Below are 18,142 nucleotides of genomic sequence, written 5' to 3'. Positions count from 1 at the left end.
GTGGCCAGTGACTCGGAGAACGTAAAGGCCTAGCAGCACTGCCACTGGCCAGCGAGCCCCCAGCGCAGTGGCACAGAGAGCTCTCCTCACACCGCACACCTGCTGTGTGTGCACGGAGAGACCCTGATCACTCCTCTACTGGCTCCAGCTCCACACAGATATCCCAGATCAAACGCTGTGGCGGTATCGGTGTGAAGGGAGAGCAAGTGATAATGGCTCCCCTTGGTTACACCTGCCACAGAGGACAGCTGCTAATACTACCTGCACTTGCAGCCTGTGTGTGTCAAGCATGAGTCAGCGGCACAGAGCTGGGATATGTGATACAGGCCCAGTGAGAGCCCATGGATATTAAGCAGCAGGCAATAATGCACCCTGGAGTCTCTGATCCAGGCTGCAGCCTGGAAACGGAGCCTAATGTGTCACTGGAGAAGCCAGTTCAGATTACAGCCAGAGCCTGCACTGGCATTCAGCTGGCACATCTAGGTCGTAGAGTCTCTCGACAACAATTGTCAAGGGATGGGGTTTTCTGACACAGGAAATGGAGATCGAATACCAAAGCCAGTCTAGGGAGACCAGCCAGCCAAAGACAGCCTGACACGGGAGCCTGGGATGATCATACCTGCTGCAGCTGCCTAGGGTGAGGAGTGATGGAGATTTTCTGCTGATCTCTTTTGTGTCATCTCCCTCTACTGCCGGCACTGCTGGGGAATTTCCTAGTCTACTGGATTGTTTAATGTCTTCCAGTTGTTTGCCTCAGCAGAGCTGTTCTGCCCCGGATATTTCAATTCTGCTCACTTAACTGCAGTGCTTAATTTGTGATGAAAGAGGTGCCAGGGCTCAAGCAATTTTTTTACATTCATAACGCATACAGCAAGCCCAGAGGTGCCGGGGCTCTGACCTGCCAACCCTAGAGGTGGCAGGGCTCAGCTCTGGCAAGCCCTGGCCCAAAATAAGCACTGCTGCACCATCCGTAAGTGATCAGAGACACTGAACCTGACTCCCATCTCATGCCTATTCTTCCTCCAGTGTAACCCCAGTGACTCCAGAGGGGTTACTGGTGGTTTGCACTCGTGAAAGAGAGAGCACAGTTCAACTCACTGGGTCCAGGTCTCAAACTCAGGCTGCAGAGAAAGGTGCCTAAATTCTTCATTTAGAGTCTCAAATGCTTCAAATTACCAGTCCAAATCCAGATTTTGGGAGGGGCTAATTTTAGGCTCCCAAAAGCCTTAGTATGGGACTTTTTGTCTGATTCAGAAATCAGGGGCCCAATTCAATGGTCTCTTATACCTAGTGCCAGAGCCTCAGTTCAGGTTGAATCCCCTCTGTGCGGCTCCAGCTTCATGCAATCTACTTCCTCCAATCCACATAGGGGGCAGGCCAGGGAAGGGACAGAGCATCAAACGAATGCAAGCAGGGCTGGATTGTGGCAATGCTGAGCGGTGGAATGGGCTCTTAAAGCTAGCGGAATTTAGTGCAGCCGTGGGGCTTCACTAATGTATATTAAGGGCCGGTTTAGCCTCTGGCAGCCCCAGAATCCTGGGATGCAGAAAGGTGGCACAACTGAGGATTAAGCCCCAGGTGTATAATTTACACCAGGGTGTAAGTGGCAAAGTAGTGTAGCTTGAACCCATCTGGCATGAAGCAGGCATGCAAAACAAGTGCAGAACAGATGCCAACAAGGCCTAACGCAAACTGAAGGAACTTTAAAAATCTATATACTCGTCACCATCAGTACTGTTTGTTTCCTGTATGCTTCACTGAGCTGTGACAGGGACCCCAGCCTGTTCAGTTTCACGTTTTTGTTTCTAGTCTGTTTCCTATGTTCTGTGTGACCTCATCAGAAATGGCTGGGAATGTAAATTGGCAGCAACCTGAGAGTGAGAGCACCAGATTTTGGAATGCTCAGGGGTGCCTACTTCCTAACTGCAGAACAGCTGATCACAAAACGGGGCCAGCTTTTCGCCTCTGAGATAGCTCCCAGGAGAAGGGAGAGCGCAAACCCTAATCACAGCCATCCAAAAAGGGGGGGTTGGATGCCACCCATGCAGTACTATGGACCAAAGGTCCTATGCAAAACGGCCCCATAACAAGTGCATGTGTCTGCTGCAAGATCAGCATCTGGGTGCGCCTGTATCCCAGCCAGCAACAGCCCCTTCCCCCGGAATAATCTGTGCAAGGGCTGTGTGCATGGGCTGTTGATGGATCAGGGGCATAGTCACATAAACATGCAGATCCTTCCCCGTGATCCCATGTTCTGCCCTTCTGCTCTTGTCACGGTGGGGATGTGCAGAGGGGTCTCTGCAGGGGAAGCCATAATAGGGACAGTCCCATCCCATCCTTGAGTCCCTGAGGTTGGTGTGTGGGGTTTTCTAACCAGCACCTTCCAGAATTTAACAGTAGGTAACATTTTACAGGCTCCATGTGTGATTCATGGTGCATAATATACAGTCCAGTGTTCTGACCACACACTATATAATACTGTCCGTGGTGAATATTACATACTACATACGTAATACGCTCTTTACTCCTTCTACAATCATTACAGGCCTGATGCTGCCAGGTGCTGAGGGCATACAGCTCCTGCTGAAGTCCTGCAAGTGTCTTATAGATGTAGCCCCTATGACAACACATCCCTCATTGTCATTTTCTGTCTTTGGCCTCTTTATTGAAGTGTTACAGTGTTCCATATCTATCTGAGCCTGGGGTCCTTAGAGCATTTTCAGGACAGCAAAGACTCTGGGAGGCCACAAAGGAGGTAAGGTAAATGGCCTCTGAGCTGAACAGCCCCAAGCAATTTCAGACAACAGAGCAGGAAATCCCCTGATGCACAGGTGTGTGTAGAAGAAGTAGAAGAATCCACAACAAGTGGATCTGCCCCCCATGTGTCTTACTCCTGCACTCACCTGCGTGGACAGGAATGAAATGCCAGCTGCCCCATGATTAGAAGCAGGACCTGACCCCTGTAATGGCTCTCCGCAGGCACCTGACACCAGCCCATCCCAGTGGAAAGTTACAGGCCTCCTTTCGCCTCCTCTCTCCCTTCCCAGGCGTTTGCTAGGGCGAGCCGCAGAGCAGGTCGCCTGGAGGAATGTGTGAGCCACACACACCCCGCCAATCCTGGCCCCTCATCCCAGCCAAGATTAGCGTGGCATGACAGTGTAGTCACCGGTTAAAAAGCCTGACCTGCCAGCCCCAAACCCTGGTCCTATCCCGCTGCCCACAAGGGATCAGAGCGCAGCCCATGACGTACCTTTGAGGAGTGACAGCGGGGACCATGGGAGGCTGGTGGAAAGGCGAGGTCCCAGCACCTGTCAGGCAGAAGGCCCTGCAGGCTGGCTGCCTCCCCCGCAATATAGGATCCAGCTGCCAGGGACGCCTACTGGGTCCTTCTCGTGCTTTGCACATTGGCAGGAAGGTCACAGCAGATGGGGAGGAGGGGGGTAGAGATCAGCACGGAGATTAGAGAGGCATTTTTAGCCAGCCAATCCCCGCCTGGGCCGTGCATGATGACTTGCCCGGCAGCACAAGGTGAAAACAGGACTGCAGAAAAGGCAGTGAATAAGCTTCCAGCCGCGCTCTGCCTTTCCTGGGTGGGACGGTCCCCCCCCCCTCCCTTCTCGCCCTGTCACATACAGTTCCCTTTCACTATCTCTCTCCCTCACTTTCTCTCTCCTTCCTGCTGCTCCCTTTTCCCTCGCTCTTTGTCCTCACATACTTTTACTTTCCTTCTTTCCCCATCGCCCTCCCTGCATTTCCTCGCTCACACTCTCCTTCCCCATCACTGTCTCGCCTTTCCCTTCCCGTTCCCTGATTCCTCATTACCCCACCCTGCTCCCTCTCCCACCCTCATCGCCCCCCATCTCTCGCTCCCTTCCCATGGTCAGATGCTCAGCTCCCAGACCAGAGGAAGCCTTTCTCCAGTCCCGTCTGTGCAGGCAGAGGGAGAATGGGTGGAACGTGGCCACCCCTTCCACCCCCTCCTCACCCCAATTCCACTCATTCTGCTGGTCTAGAACTTGGGACCCCAAACATCTGAATACTTAAGAGGAAGATGGGTGTCGCTGTGTTTGGAGAATAGAAAGTAAAGCCTACAAAATGGCTCTTAAAGTTTGTAGTGCGAATTCTGTTCTCTCCCTGATGTAAATCCAGTGAAGTCAGTGGCATTGCTACGGTTTTATACCGAGATAACTGCTATGTTCACATCATACAAACAGGTAAGTTAGAGAAAAATATAAATACTCTTGCTGGAAGTTTGCAACATAACACCACTTTTTATTTCTTACCATTCGGAAGGATAAAACACAGAGAGAAAGCCAGAGAGGATCAACTCATCCCACCTTATTCAAAGCTGTCTGTCTGCAAACATTTGCTGTCATTCCTCATCCTTAAGGCTGGCCCTCTTAGCCCCACTACGCTGCTTTCCAAGCCATGCACAGTTTTCTCCCTTGCTTACATAGATTTCTCTGTTCCTGGGGCTACTGTAATATATACAGTGTAAATCGACCCTGTTCCCCCTTAGTGCTACTCTGCTTTGTAGAGGTGGTGGATACAGAGCCAGAGAGCAGCTCTCATCCTCCCTTCATCCTCTGGGGTCAGACCTTGCTCTGTCACACCCGGAACTGGCATTATCTCCCTTGCATCAATGTCAGTTGTTTGGGGGTCAGGAATTCTGGACCATGAATCAAACGTAATGGACAATAAGCGGGGGCTAGGCCAAATTCTGCTCTCACTTGCTCCGACGCAGCCCAGGGAAATCAATGGGGTTGTGTTAGCTGACTGAGTGCACAATGTGTCCCATTGTCTTCGGGTGAGGGGAAATGCAATATTTATTGGCCCAAGCAGTAAATAATACTTAGGTGAACTCAGTATTGACCAGGAAGGGAAATAAATCTTGCTGTTCACCCTGTGAAATCAACTACTATGCAACTAGGTGCAGTGTTACATTCTGGGGGCCAGGTTTTTAAATGCACAGCACCAAGGTCAACATCCAAAAATGCATACATGCCTACACCTGCATGTGCAGGGCCTGCCTCTGTGGCCTTGCCTCTTGTGAGGGCCCTCTACACCAGTTCAAAGAGGGTGTGAAAAGCTACCAAAGTGCCAGAGCAGCGTTTTACACCCCCTTTGCATATGTATAAATAACTGTGCTTTGTGCAGGGCAGTGAACCGCCAGGCTTCAGCCACCCGTGATATGTGCACAAACTGGGTGATTGTATATGTAAATGGGCATTTCCTATAGGTGTCTAAATATCAGGAAGACAAGGTGGGTGAGATAATATCTTTTATTAGCCCAACTTCTGTTGGTGAGAGAGACGAGCTTTCGAGCCACATGGAGCTCTTCTTCTTCAGAGCTCTGTGTGCTCGATAGCTGTCTCTCTCACCAACAGGAGTTGGTCCAATAAAAGATATTATGTCACGCACCTAGTTTCTCTAATATCCTGGGATTGCCATAGCTACAACTACACTAAACATGATGAAATTATTCTGCTGGTGGTGGTTGCAAGCAACTGCTCCACAGGTGTAAACCCGCTGTGAGAGGAGAATCTGGACAATAGTATTTTTCATCCCCTCTAGCGGTAGTTTTGATTATAATTCTCCCTAGTACAGGAGAGGCCTGTTGGCCTGCATTACTCTAAGAGGAAGATGGGTGTCGCTGTGTTTGGAGAATACAAAGTAAAGCCTACAAAATGGCTCTTAAAGTTTGTAGTGCGAATTCTGTTCTCTCCCTGATGTAAATCCAGTGAAGTCAGTGGCATTGCTACGGTTTTATACCGAGATAACTGCTATGTTCACATCATACAAACAGGTAAGTTAGAGAAAAATATAAATACTCTTGCTGGAAGTTTGCAACATAACACCACTTTATTTCTTACCATTCGGAAGGATAAAACACAGAGAGAAAGCCAGAGAGGAACAACTCATCCCACCTTATTCAAAGCTGTCTGTCTGCAAACAGAAAAGTAGTACTTGTGGCACCTTAGAGACTAACAAATTTATGCCTGCAAACAGGCTGCTGCTTGGCCCAGATTGCACTCTTCCCCACAGAGCCCCCTAGCCAGGAGCAGGAAAAACCCTGAAACGTAAAGTGGCAGCTTGTAATTTGGATATGGTTTTCAATACACCGCAGTAGCCAAGAGCAGAAGCTGAGCCGGCGTCTGTACTCAAAAAAACCCCAAATCCCATGCGTGTCTGTTATAAAACAACACCCATGAAGTTCTGTAGTGTAACCAGCAGACTAAGGGGAGATGAAGTTTGCTATGTGATGAGCTCCCACACCTCTCACCTTGGGTTGCCGACAAGCCCTTATTACAAGAGATGTCCCTTATTTTTTCATCTCTGTACAAGAAGATTGGGAGTTGCTGAGTGCTGCAAAAAGCAGCAGAAATACCCCTAGCGAAGTAGGTGAGTACTGCTTTGCGTTATTATAAATGATGTTGTAGTAGGCATCCTTCAGCCTCGAGAGACCATGGGTATGTGCCCCTGAGAGGTAAAGAATTTACTCAGTTGGTTTTATGGCATCCGCAAATATGGCTGAAGAGACCCGCTCGAGAGAGACAACCTCTGCCGCATCTGTCACATTTAAAGGTGGTGTTTTGACCCTTTGGGCTCTGCCTTTTGCAAGCTCTTTTCTCCTCTGCGAAGCTGGACAGCATCCTCGCTTAACCCCAGAGACCTTTGTTAAGCTCTTGTTTCCAAAGGCTGCACTCTTGAGTGTGATCTTCCCATTTGTCCACATCCATATCCATTTCTTTGAGGTCTCACTTGCACACATCCTTGAAACGCAATGCTGGGCGTCCTTTGGGTCTTTTTGCAGATGCCAAATCGCCGTAGAGGATGTCCTTTGGGATGTGCCCATCATTCATTTGGCACACATGCCCTAGCCAGCGACGGTGTCGCTGTTTGAGGAGTGTTTGCATGCTGGGTGTGCTGGCCTGTTTGAGCACCTCAGTGTTGGTGACTCTGTTCCTCCAGGAGATTCCAAAATGATGATGATGATAATGATGAATATCAGGAGGAGGGGTGGTGTGGGGGTGCTAAGAAAACAGTCCCTTATTTTTGAAATTCAGTGTTGGCAACTCTGCAGTTCCTGGTTTCACGGGCCTGTTCTGCTTTGGCCTCCTGTCCTGGTTGAAGTAGAACATTTCCTGCATTCAGCGCTGCTTGCAGCCGGACACATATTGCGCCCGGTGCGGACCATTGGTAGGGGCAGAGCCAGGGAGAGCAGCTGCTTCGCCCACTCTTGGGTATGTTCAGTCCCACCACCAGGCATGCTCAGTGGGTGCGGGATGGGGAGTGATACTGCACCTGGATGGGCCAGGCTGGAGGGCTGGAGCTGAGTGTGGCACAGACGCAGTGGGCGAGGCGTGGGGACCAACGGCTGCAGCAGGGTTGGCTCCACAGGAATTGGTGGTGACCAACTGCATCTCATCGGGACGTATGAGCTAGCCCCTGGGATAAGACCCATGGGCCTGGCAAGCAGTCAGGGCCCTGGTTTTGCATCTCATCTTCAAGGATAGAAACACTGGCCCCCCCTAATGCTACGCTGGGGCAGGGGCAGGTTCTGACTTGAATGTCAGAGCTTAATTGGCAGTGCAGCTTTCTGCAGCACCGGTGTTCTCCTTCTAGGTCTCCCCTCTGAGCGGGCCCAGCCCTGCATGAAACGTGCCCCAAATTGCTGACAGGGGACGCATGGCTACGCTGCAGGAGAAGGCCTTCCCATTGCACGCATTTATAACCTGCATGCCTGACAGCAGACGCCCATCTTGCTGTAGTCGCAGTGAGTAATGCATGCTTTTTTTTTTCCTCACCTACCTCATGCTGATCCTTGGAGTTTGATCCTTATTGGTCTATGCTGAAAGCAACGAGGTTCTGTCAGTCTTGTGGCACATATGTGTACAACCATGAGCCAAAATAAGCAAATGCTAGGGGCAGAAACTCTCAGCACCGTAAGGGGATTGGATATTAAACCATAGCCAAGGAACTCTACCGGACAACCGCGCTGTTAGTCACTCCCAGCTCCTTCCACTTCTCTCCTGCTGCCCCGTTTCCCCCAGGAATCTGGGAGGATCGGCTGTCTCCCCTACTGAACGGCAGAGGAAAGTCCCCAGGATGCAGCAGGACCAGGGGAGGATTTAGAGTTACTGGGACCCTGTGCGCAGCTTCATTTTTGGGGCCCCCACACTTGGGACCCAGCCATGAAAAAGAACATTCTCTCTTATCTCTCATGTGGGAGGGGGTGAAAGGTGCAGGCTCTGGGAGGAAGTTTGGGTGCAGGCTCTGGGCTGGGGCAGGGGGTTGGGGTGCGGAAGGGGTGCAGGGGGGCGGTGCTTACGTCGGGCAGCGCGACTCCCAAAGCTCCCGGCACACACACCCCTCCAGCAGTGGCTCCTGGCGGGGGGGGGCAGGGGGGATAAGGGGTCTCCACATGTCATTGCCTAAAGGCGCTACCTCCACGGCTCCCATTGGCTGCAGTTCCTGGCCAATGGGAGCTGCAGAGTCGGCACTCAGGGCGGGGGCAGTGCGCGGAGACATCCCCATCCCCGCCAGGGGCGTGCAGAGACGTGCCAGCAGTTGGCTGCTTCTAGGAGCGGCGTGGGGCCACTGGCCATGGTATGCAGGCAGCTTGCCTGCCTGAGCCCTGCTGCACTGCCGGCTGGGACTTGGGCAGGTTGTCAGATATTTGTCCTGCATTTGGGGGCCCCCTGTTGTTGGGGGCCCTGTGCCACCACACGCTTTGTTTCAAGGTAAATCCGCTTCTGAGCAGGACTGCAGTGCAGGTGCAACCTGAGAATTCACAACAGTGTTATCGACCCACCCACCGCAATGGCTCTTCCCAGTGTGGTGGCCGGCAGGTCTTCCTCTGATGAAGGAGGAGAAGCAGAAAGGCAGGAGTAAAGAGTCTCCCAAGGAAGGAGTCTTGGAGTGAATGGTGTTTCAGTTGGTTGTTTCCAGCCTGGAGCACTCCCCTCTTGCCTGGCAGGGAGGTAGAGGGACACTCGTTCACCAGCAGAACTGGAAAGGGAGAGGGGAAGTGTAGCAGAAGAGGAGGATTCATAGAGTTTAAGGCCAGAGGGAACAGTTAGATCATCTAGTCTGACCTCCTGCACAGTTCAGACCATTAAATTCCACCCATTTATCCCTGTATTGAGACCAGTAACTTGTGCTTGGCTGCAGCAGCTCTTCCAGAAAGGCTTCCAGTCTCAATACGAAGGCATCAAGAGATGGAGAATCCACCCCTTCCCTTGGTAGTTTGTTCCCGTGGTTCATCGCCCGCACTGTTAAAAATGCATGTCTTATTCCCAGTCTGAATGTGTCTGGCTTCAGCTTCCAGCCGTCGGTTCTTGTTCTGCCTTCCTCGGTTAGAGTAGAGAGCCCTTTAGTGCCTTCTATTTTCTCCGCAGGAAGGTACTTATACACTCTAATCAAGTCACCTCTCAATCTTCTTTTTGACAAGCTAAACAGACTGAGCTGGCTAAATCGCTCGCTGTCAGGCATTTTCTCCAGCCTTTCCATCATTTTTGTGGCCTTTGTTCTGCACCCTCTCCAACTGTTCAACCTGCTTTAAGAAATATGGGCACTAGGACTGGACACAGCATCCAGTATCGGTCTCACCAATGCTGTATACAGAGGTAAAATCATCACTCTTCTCCTATTCACTTACCTGTTTGTACACTCAAAGATCATATTAGCTCCTTCTGCCCCAGCGTTGCGCTGGGAGTGCATGTTCAATTGCTTGTCTACTGTGACCCCTAGATCCTTTTCAGAGGCACTGCTTTCCAAGATCCAGTAGTCTGTTCTGTAAGAGTGGCCTGCATTCCTTGTTCCCTGATGCTTAACTTTGCATTTAGCTGTATTAAAATGCAGGAGGAAAAAGAAGATTCAATCATGCCCAATAAAAAAACCTGAGCACATCTACATATACCCTAATTATGTTCTGCTGAGGATGCAAATATAGGGAAAGAGCAGGAGGGAGAGGAGATAAAGGAAGAGAACGCGGAGTTGGCTCTGAGTTGAGGCTGTCGGTGGCATCTGCAGTCCAGTCTACGAATCTGAAGTTCTATGCCCAGCTCTGCCACAGACGTCTTCGGTGACACTGGTCAAGTCACTTCCCCTCTCTCTGCCTCAGTTTCTCTTATCTGTAAAATAGGGACGGTACTTTTCCATCTCTCATGGAGGTTGTGAGGCTGAGCTCATTAACACTAGTAAAGTGCTTTGAGACCCTCACATAGACAGTGCTGAACTGGTGTAAATCATTGATATTATTGGGCTCTCTGTCTCTCCTCTTATTCTCCTGTGTGCTAACATGCATCCCCTCTGGATACCCAGGGTCAGGTGATGGTGGCGGGGTTTCAAGTGTCCCACACTAGCCTAACTCAACTCCCACTGGCAGCAATGGGAGAGTTCATCCTTGACTGCAAAAACAGTGGCGGAATTAGGCCAACACCGAGAGCTTTGGAAAATCTCACCCCGTGTTGCTTGGTATTGTAAGTCAGGCTGGCGTGTAAAGGGTTTTGTGGGCAGCATCCATCGCCTTCTCAGTATTAACTGGCCTTTAGAATTTCATCCACATTTCCTACAATACCAGACCCCTACATCTGTCTGCAGGGGGACTGTGGGTAGGAGGGCATGGATCACTGCACTGCTCTGCCACAAGGACTGCGATCCCTATGAGGGTGCCAAGGAAATCTGCCCCCACAGTGAAAAAAGCACCTAGGTTGTTAAACACCCGCCGAGACAGAGCGTGAAAGGCACGGTGCCCTTCCCACACAACACAAGGAGGAGGGTTTGTGTGACAGTGTTGCGAGGCAGGCAGTACTGCAGGCATAAACGGGGATGTAGCCCGTACAGCTACAATGCCCATTGTCCCATCTTGAGCCATTTGAATGGCTGGCTCTGGGGAGTGCTGCAGACTCTGAGTGGACAGAAGGGGATCTCCCACCCAGAAAGCTGCATAAAAATGTGGCTTCAAACAATAAACTCTTTGAGACACATCATTTTGCACTGACCTGATTAAAAGAATCTGTTGGAGGGATTTTACAAACCATTTTAATCTAAAAATCCCCCGCAGAGTCTACCCTGGATTCCATTTTCATCACAGCACCAAAATCTGTGTCTTCTCTTCACTGAATCTACTGCATTTGGGAACATGAAACAACCCTACTCTTTTCTCACTTCCAGCGGTTAGATTTGTACTGGGTTTGGAGGGCCATCCCCTCCCTGGAGCAACAGGTTCAGACTCCCAGTGTGTCAATACAGATACGCATCCGATGAAGTGAGCTGTAGCTCACGAAAGCTTATGCTCAAATAAGTTTGTTAGTCTCTAAGGTTCCACAAGTACTCCTGTTCTTTTTGTGAATACAGCTATTGATTTTTATAGTATTTAAAATGTTGTTTATGAATGGTGGGAGCACATGGTCGTAGTGCCATAACTATGCATGGCTGTCTATAGAGATTAAAATAAACCCAGCCTCTGCTCAGAAGGATTTACAATTTAATCCTGTAATTTTATCCATACAAATAGACACCCTGTGCCTATGTGGAGCCTCTCTGACTCAAATAGGATTCTGTGTGATCTTAAGGGCCTACCCACATGAAGTCAATGCTGCTCCATGTGTGCCCGGAGAACCGCGTGATTGCAGGATCAAGGCCTAAACTAACGTAGCACCTGACGGTAACCGACAGAAGTAAGGGAGGAAAGTTCTAACCTGAGGGCTTCCATCTGTGAGAGTTTTAGGTTTCGGTCCTGCAAGGGCCTTGAGAGTGGGGCTATTCACGTACTTCATGTTAAGCACTGCTGGGTCAGGACCAGAGGGCTCATCCTTTTGTAGGATGCAGCCCCTGTGCCGTAACACTATCTGTTGTTGTAGATAGACTGCCTACACGAGAAAAGCCAGCAGGATTTGGCTCATAATTTATCAAGTCCCTCAATCTCTCTGGATTGGAAATGCTATCTATCTAAATGTATGTCAGTCAGCTAGCCATGAGCACATTAACTCTCCAGTTAAAAAAACAGTAGGCTGGCACTAGGACCTTGATGAAGCCCCATGAGACTGCTTGTATTTCCTTACTCTATAAAAGATTTAAAAGCTCCATCAAACCAAGTCCCATTTCATTTTGCTGCGGGGGAGGACAAACTGTGAGGGTTGTTCTTTCTGCTTTGAGCGCAGACCCTGTGATACTGTGTGGAGAGGGACCTTAACATTTCACATTTTCTGCATCCAGCACAGCTTTTGTCCCTGAATTGGTCTATTTCTGATTTGTTTCATTTCGGGCACCAGGGCTGGGAGCAATAATAAGGGCTAAATCCTTGTTCCTCTTTCATTTGTCTGCATGGCCCAGCAGGATAATTGAAAGAGCTCAAAGTGCTTTACAAAGGACATCATTATCATTAACCCCATTTAACAGATGGAAAAAGTGAGTCATAGAGCAGGGAAGTGACTTGCCCAAAAGGTTAGTAGCAGAGCAGGGAGTAGAACCCTGGATTCTAGAATGCTAGTTTAGGGCGCTAGTTACTAGTCCATCCTGCTTTGAAAAGAAAGACTCCTAGAAAATGAGGGAAAGGTTGCAAGTATTTGCTCAAAAGAGTCAGGATTGTGCCCTGACAACCAAGATGGCCATCTGGAAAAATCAAGCTGATCAAAGCCTTTTCAAAGGGGCTCAGCCCTGGCCTAAGTCTGCTCCCATGCCAGCAGAGTTAGGTCTATGTTGAGTGCTTTTGGAAACTCTGCCCTGGTGTGATGTTATTGATATGAACTGGGACCGTATAAATCATTGTTGCAACCAAGGTCCTGTAGTGGCAACAAATCTTGTATAAAGGGGTCAAATAAGGTGTCTAAGACAAGGTTATGGTTTGCTGGTTAGGATTATGCTATCTGTGTGCATGTGTCATTTTTGTATTTAAAATTATAAGTATTGGCTCTATACTATCTGTAGTTCAAATTTATGCTATGCTTCTGGGTGACACCCCAGACAAGTTGGTGTCAGCTCTGCCTAGCCTGCTTGATGGCCCATTAAGGACCATCAGCTATACAATTGACCCATTGAGAGAAGGCAGATACACCTTGTGACTCAGCAAGGCATGCAGGGTCCTGCCTATGGACAGAACTCTTGAGGTTTTTCCATGCCATATGATGGACAGCTTGTCTTTGGGACAAAGAAAGCAGAGACCATATGGCAAGAGACAATAAAAAGCTGCTGCAACTCCTCCATCTTGTCTTCAGTCCTGCTTCATACCTCTGGAGGGATTTTGCTACAAGTGGAAGCTCTACACAAAGGACTGATGACCCATCCCAGCTGTAGATGTACTCCAGAGACTTGATTTGAACCAGCAGTTTATTCTATCACTGCTACAAGCCTGAAACAAGCACTTTCCCATTACTGTATGTAATTGATTCCAATTTAACCAATTCTAGCTCTCATCTATATCTCTTTCCTTTTATGAATAAACCTTTAGATTTTAAATTCTAAAGGACTGGCAACAGCGTGATTTGTGGGTAAGATCTAACTTGTATATTGACCTGGGTCTGGGGCTTGGTCCTGTGGGATCGAGAGAACCTTTTTTTTTTTCATGGGGTATTGGTTTTCATAACCATTCGTCCCATAACGAGCGGCACTGGTGGTGACACTGGAAAACTGGAGCGTCTAAGGGAATTGCTTGTGTGACTTGTGGTTAGCCAGTGGGGTAAAACCAAAGTCTTCTCTGTTTGGCTGGTTTGGTTTGCCTTAGAGGTGGAAAAACCCCAGCCTTGGGCTGTAACTCTGCTTTAAGCAATTTGTCCTGAACTGGCACTCTCAGTTGGGTCCCACCAGAACCAGCATCGTTACACCTGGTCACTAACCAGGGGGGGCAGGATAGGCAGACCGGCAAAGAGAATGCAGACAGATGGACAAAACCAACAGATCCAGCAGAAGTTGTTTCCTTTATTTTGAATTTGCATTTTTGTTTTGACAAATTCATAAAGAAATGTAGAATAATAGTCTTAATCATTATAATAGCGATGGGCTCAAACCAAAATCCCAGGGCTGGACACTTCCACATTTGGAGGAAGTTCAGCTCTCTGCACCCTGCACACATTGGGTAAGCAGACCCCTTGTGAAGGTGCTCAGTTTATTATCCCCACTGGAGTACAGTGAGTTGTAGTGGCTTCCCAAGGCTGCACAGAATTACAGAGTTGGGAACAGAACCCAGCTCTTCTGGTACTAAGCCAGCATAACTACATGCCATCCTCCCTGCCCCAGAATTAGCACATTGAATCTGTTGGAATTGGTTGTACCCCACCCTTGTAAACAGGGCCCATGATCGATGTATAATATATAGAACTATAATGGCTCCATGAGTTTCAATGAACAGGATAGAATCAGACACAATGGCAAAGTAATATGAAGGATAAGGTATACACGATCAACCCTATTGTGTATGTTACACAGCAATCTACAGTGGGAATGTCATTCATCACTAAGATATGCACAGTGGCCACTCAGAACGTCACAGAGACACAAATTTGATCCTCCTGCTCAAAAACAACAAAACAGCACAGGCTTCTGCCACTTATGCTAAAGGAGAATCTCCACTAGTAAACAGTATTGGTCCTATGGCACACAGTTGAGCAGTTCTGATTCGAACTCGTAGAGGGCAGTCATATGCACAGTTCATTAACGAACCACAATTCTCCAAACCCTCAGTCCTGGAATAGCTGCCTTCTATGTATGGCCTTCTTTTGTACACTATTATGTTGCCTGACGCCAGCACAGCTAGCACTACTCTCGCAATATCTGCAGGGGGGTGAGGGGGGGCACACAGTATTGTCTTTTGGTTAGACATGCAAAAATGTAAGTCATTTAAAAAAATACCATTGTCCATGCTTGTCGACTCGAGGCCCTGAGGCATAGATACAATCCTTCCAACTGCAGATAGATTAAAAGCACCTGTATGGCCTGATCCAACCCACCGGACATCAATAGAAAGATTCGCACTCACTTCAGTGGACTTTGGATCCTGCTCTTAACGCTCCAGCAATCTCTGCTTAGTCTGCGTTACTGAGGATGTTGTTGAACCAGGCGAGGCCCTTCTGCTCTGTGACAGGATGGAACATGCACTGCTTCCACCCTGGCGGGCAGGTGACTAGGATGCGGAATTGAACCCAGCTGCCATCCCATGGGGAAGTACAGAGCATGAATCACGAGGACGCATGGTAAATTAACAGACACATCAGAGCTGGATGGCAGTCCATAAGAGATGATGACAATAGCAGTTAATAATTGATAAATGCTAAGGCTGACCCAAGTTGTGCTGTAACATAGTTAAGCGTGGCTTGAATGTGTATGTCAGTGAATGCTGAGAGTGGAATCTGAGGTCTTAGTTCCCAGGGAAAAACTCATTACAAGCAAATGAGCATCCACTCTATGTAGCATCTCTGCTAGCACAAGGAGCAGCCAGCTCCCAATGAGAGCTGGTCCTCCTAGCCAATCTATCTGAGAGATAGGCCTCAGCGCTCATGAAGATGCACCAACATGCTATAGGGGAAGGAAAGGGAGATTCAGCATCTAAGGATGGCCTTGGGATCTGCATAGGACCCACGAAACGGCTCCTGTCCTTGAAATTACTGAGGTTAGAGGGAAGGTGGTCCCAGAAATGTGCAAGTTTTCATTTACTGGGCTTGTGCCTGAAGTGGGGAGATGCGTGCTTAAAGGGAGAGGCTGATCCTGATCGTCACTGGTAAACAACATGCGCCTGCTTCCTCTTGCTCATCCTGGAGGGACTGTTAAATAACCAGATGCAAAAACCATGAGGAATCAGCTGGTTAGAGAGGGGGACTGCTGGGCTGAGCTTACTGAAAGCAACTGTTTTTGCTGGATGAAACAAGAGCAGGGCAAATTGTGGGGAGAGGAATGGACACCTTGTGAAGAACCCTCCCTATACACCGCAGTGAGTGCAGCAGCCCTTCATTCTGATAACTGCAGTGCCCTCTAGTGCTATTGGCTGGACAGAACCATTGCTCCAGAAAACTTTCAGAAGGGAGACCCCGCACTTCTGCAGAGATTGTTAGCCATTAGCTTATTGAATGTCTGCAGAGGGAAGGGAGTTGAAGAGAGGATGCAGGAAGAGAGGCTGAGGGGGGCTCCAATTAGAGGTACAAAAGGGTGGGATTTAATGCAATGAACCCAAAGAAGTAAAAGTGGGTTTAAAGCAATATCATTGTGATGAGTGCAAAAACTTGTGTGTGTGTGTGTAATCTTTCTCCCTTCCTGTCTCACTGGTTACATGATGTTTAGAATTAGCTACTAACCTGGAAGCTGTCCATGTGTGAAGATCCCTGCATCCCTATGGAGCCCCTTTGTCTTTAGAAGGGGCTCCCCACTGGGCTAAGAGACTGCTCATGCTGAACAGCATTCAAGACTGGTGCCTTGGACTGTAAGCTCTTCAGGACAGGGACCATGCTGAATTTGTCTGGCTGGAAAACACTTTGGGCATGGACTAATTATGCATAATTGTAATGGCTGTATTTCTGGTGTAAAATCCTGAGTGTTTTGGAGCAGGGGATGGTTTATAAACAAAAGTATTGTTTTATTACCAAAAAGATTGGTTATTTAAATGGAACTGGCAGGCCAAGCCAACTCTGTTGCTTTTTCAAAGTCTGCAGGGAAGATCCTATGACTGTTGAAAGGTGAATTTGGCCCAATATTAACAGTTAAATAAATACTTGACCCATATGCTAGGGAAGGATTTTAGGGAGAAAATGGGTCTGGTATAATATACACAGTCATTTTGGGATTGCTGATCGAATCAATCAATCCATATTATGATTGCAACTGGCTGTTACACTGCTCTTACCTGACAGCTGCGTACACCTCCCACCAAAAGTCCGATACTCGCACTGGCGTGTCGGGTATTATTTTGAGGCTCTAAAGAGAAGGATGAGTTCCCTGGGGCTGCATGTCTCAGATAATGTGTTGTGTTCTCTTTCACATGGGAACATGAACTACATTCACCCCAGCCTTTCTGTATTAAAGATGATGTGACCTTTATTGTGTTGCAGAGTGTAAACTCTCTTGCAGCTTCTTCAGCCAGCTGGAAAGGGCAGCCTCCTTGGGAGGCAGCAGCTGCTTTGATGTGCTGAGGCAATGCAGGGTCAGCTTGATGGCTTTATTTATTTATTTCTGTTCCTCTCATGATTCAATTTCAGTGGTGGCTCCCAATTTTTCCCAAGTGAGGGACCGCAGAGAAGTAACGGGCCAGGAGCACATGAGAGACAATCTGACAGACATAAGTAGCCAAAAAAGAATCTGATTGCATCTGTCCTCATCTTCCATGCAGTGACGCAGCCTATGGAGACTACAAGCCCCTCTGTGCAAGGCTCCATGTTGAAACCAGTGGACCTGTGAAACTTCAAAATTAATTTAATAGTGGTGGGCTGTGTATTTATTTATTTTTGCACCCAAGTTATTGGCTTGGAGTTTGGTTTATTAGTTACTCACCACACAGGCCCTGATCTTGTCAGGAGCTCCATGCAGGCAGCCCACAAAGAGCATGCTGCAGAATCAAGGCCAGAGACTGTACTCTGTGAAGAAAGAAAAGGAGTACTTGTGGCACCTTAGAGACTAACAAATTTATTTGAGCATAAGCTTTCGTGAGCTACAGCTCACTGCATCGGATGCATTTGGTGGAAAATACAGTGGGGAGATTTATATACACACACAGAGAACATGAAACAATGGGTTTTATCATACACACTGTAAGGAGAGTGATCACTTAAGATGAGCCATCACCAGCAGCAGGGGGGGAAAGGAGGAAAACCTTTCATGGTGACAAGCAAGGTAGGCCATTTCCAGCAGTTAACAAGAACATCTGAGGAACAGTGTGGGGTGGGGTGGGGTGGGGGGGAGAAATACCATGGGGAAATAGTTTTACTTTGTGTAATGACTCATCCATTCCCAGTCTCTATTCAAGCCTAAGTTAATTGTATCCAGTTTGCAAATTAATTCCAATTCAGCAGTCTCTCGTTGGAGTCTGTTTTTGAAGTTTTTTTGTTGAAGGATAGCTTGGCTTGAAATTCAGGCCTGGTCTACACTTAAAAATTAGATCAACATAGCTACATTGCTCTGGGCTGTGAAAAGTTTTGCATCCTGAGCACTGTCATTAGGT

The 18,142-nt window shown here is 48.4% G+C and overlaps 1 protein-coding gene across 1 annotated transcript in view; it reads right to left on the bottom strand.

Moving 5' to 3' along the window:
* PACSIN1 (protein kinase C and casein kinase substrate in neurons 1) overlaps positions 1-3,404 on the bottom strand; it is a 54,639-nt gene extending 51,235 nt beyond the window's left edge. Inside the window, exon 1 of the mRNA XM_043500383.1 lies at positions 3,251-3,404. The gene's annotated coding sequence lies outside the window, so the exon portion shown is untranslated. The remainder of the gene's footprint in view (positions 1-3,250) is intronic.
* Between the last annotated feature and the right edge of the window lie 14,738 nt (positions 3,405-18,142).

Source organism: Dermochelys coriacea, chromosome 21 (genome assembly GCF_009764565.3).
Source record: "Dermochelys coriacea isolate rDerCor1 chromosome 21, rDerCor1.pri.v4, whole genome shotgun sequence".
NCBI lineage: Eukaryota > Metazoa > Chordata > Testudines > Dermochelyidae > Dermochelys > Dermochelys coriacea.
The sequence above is the reverse complement of the archived record's forward strand: the minus strand, read 5'-3'. Positions and strand labels throughout refer to the sequence as shown.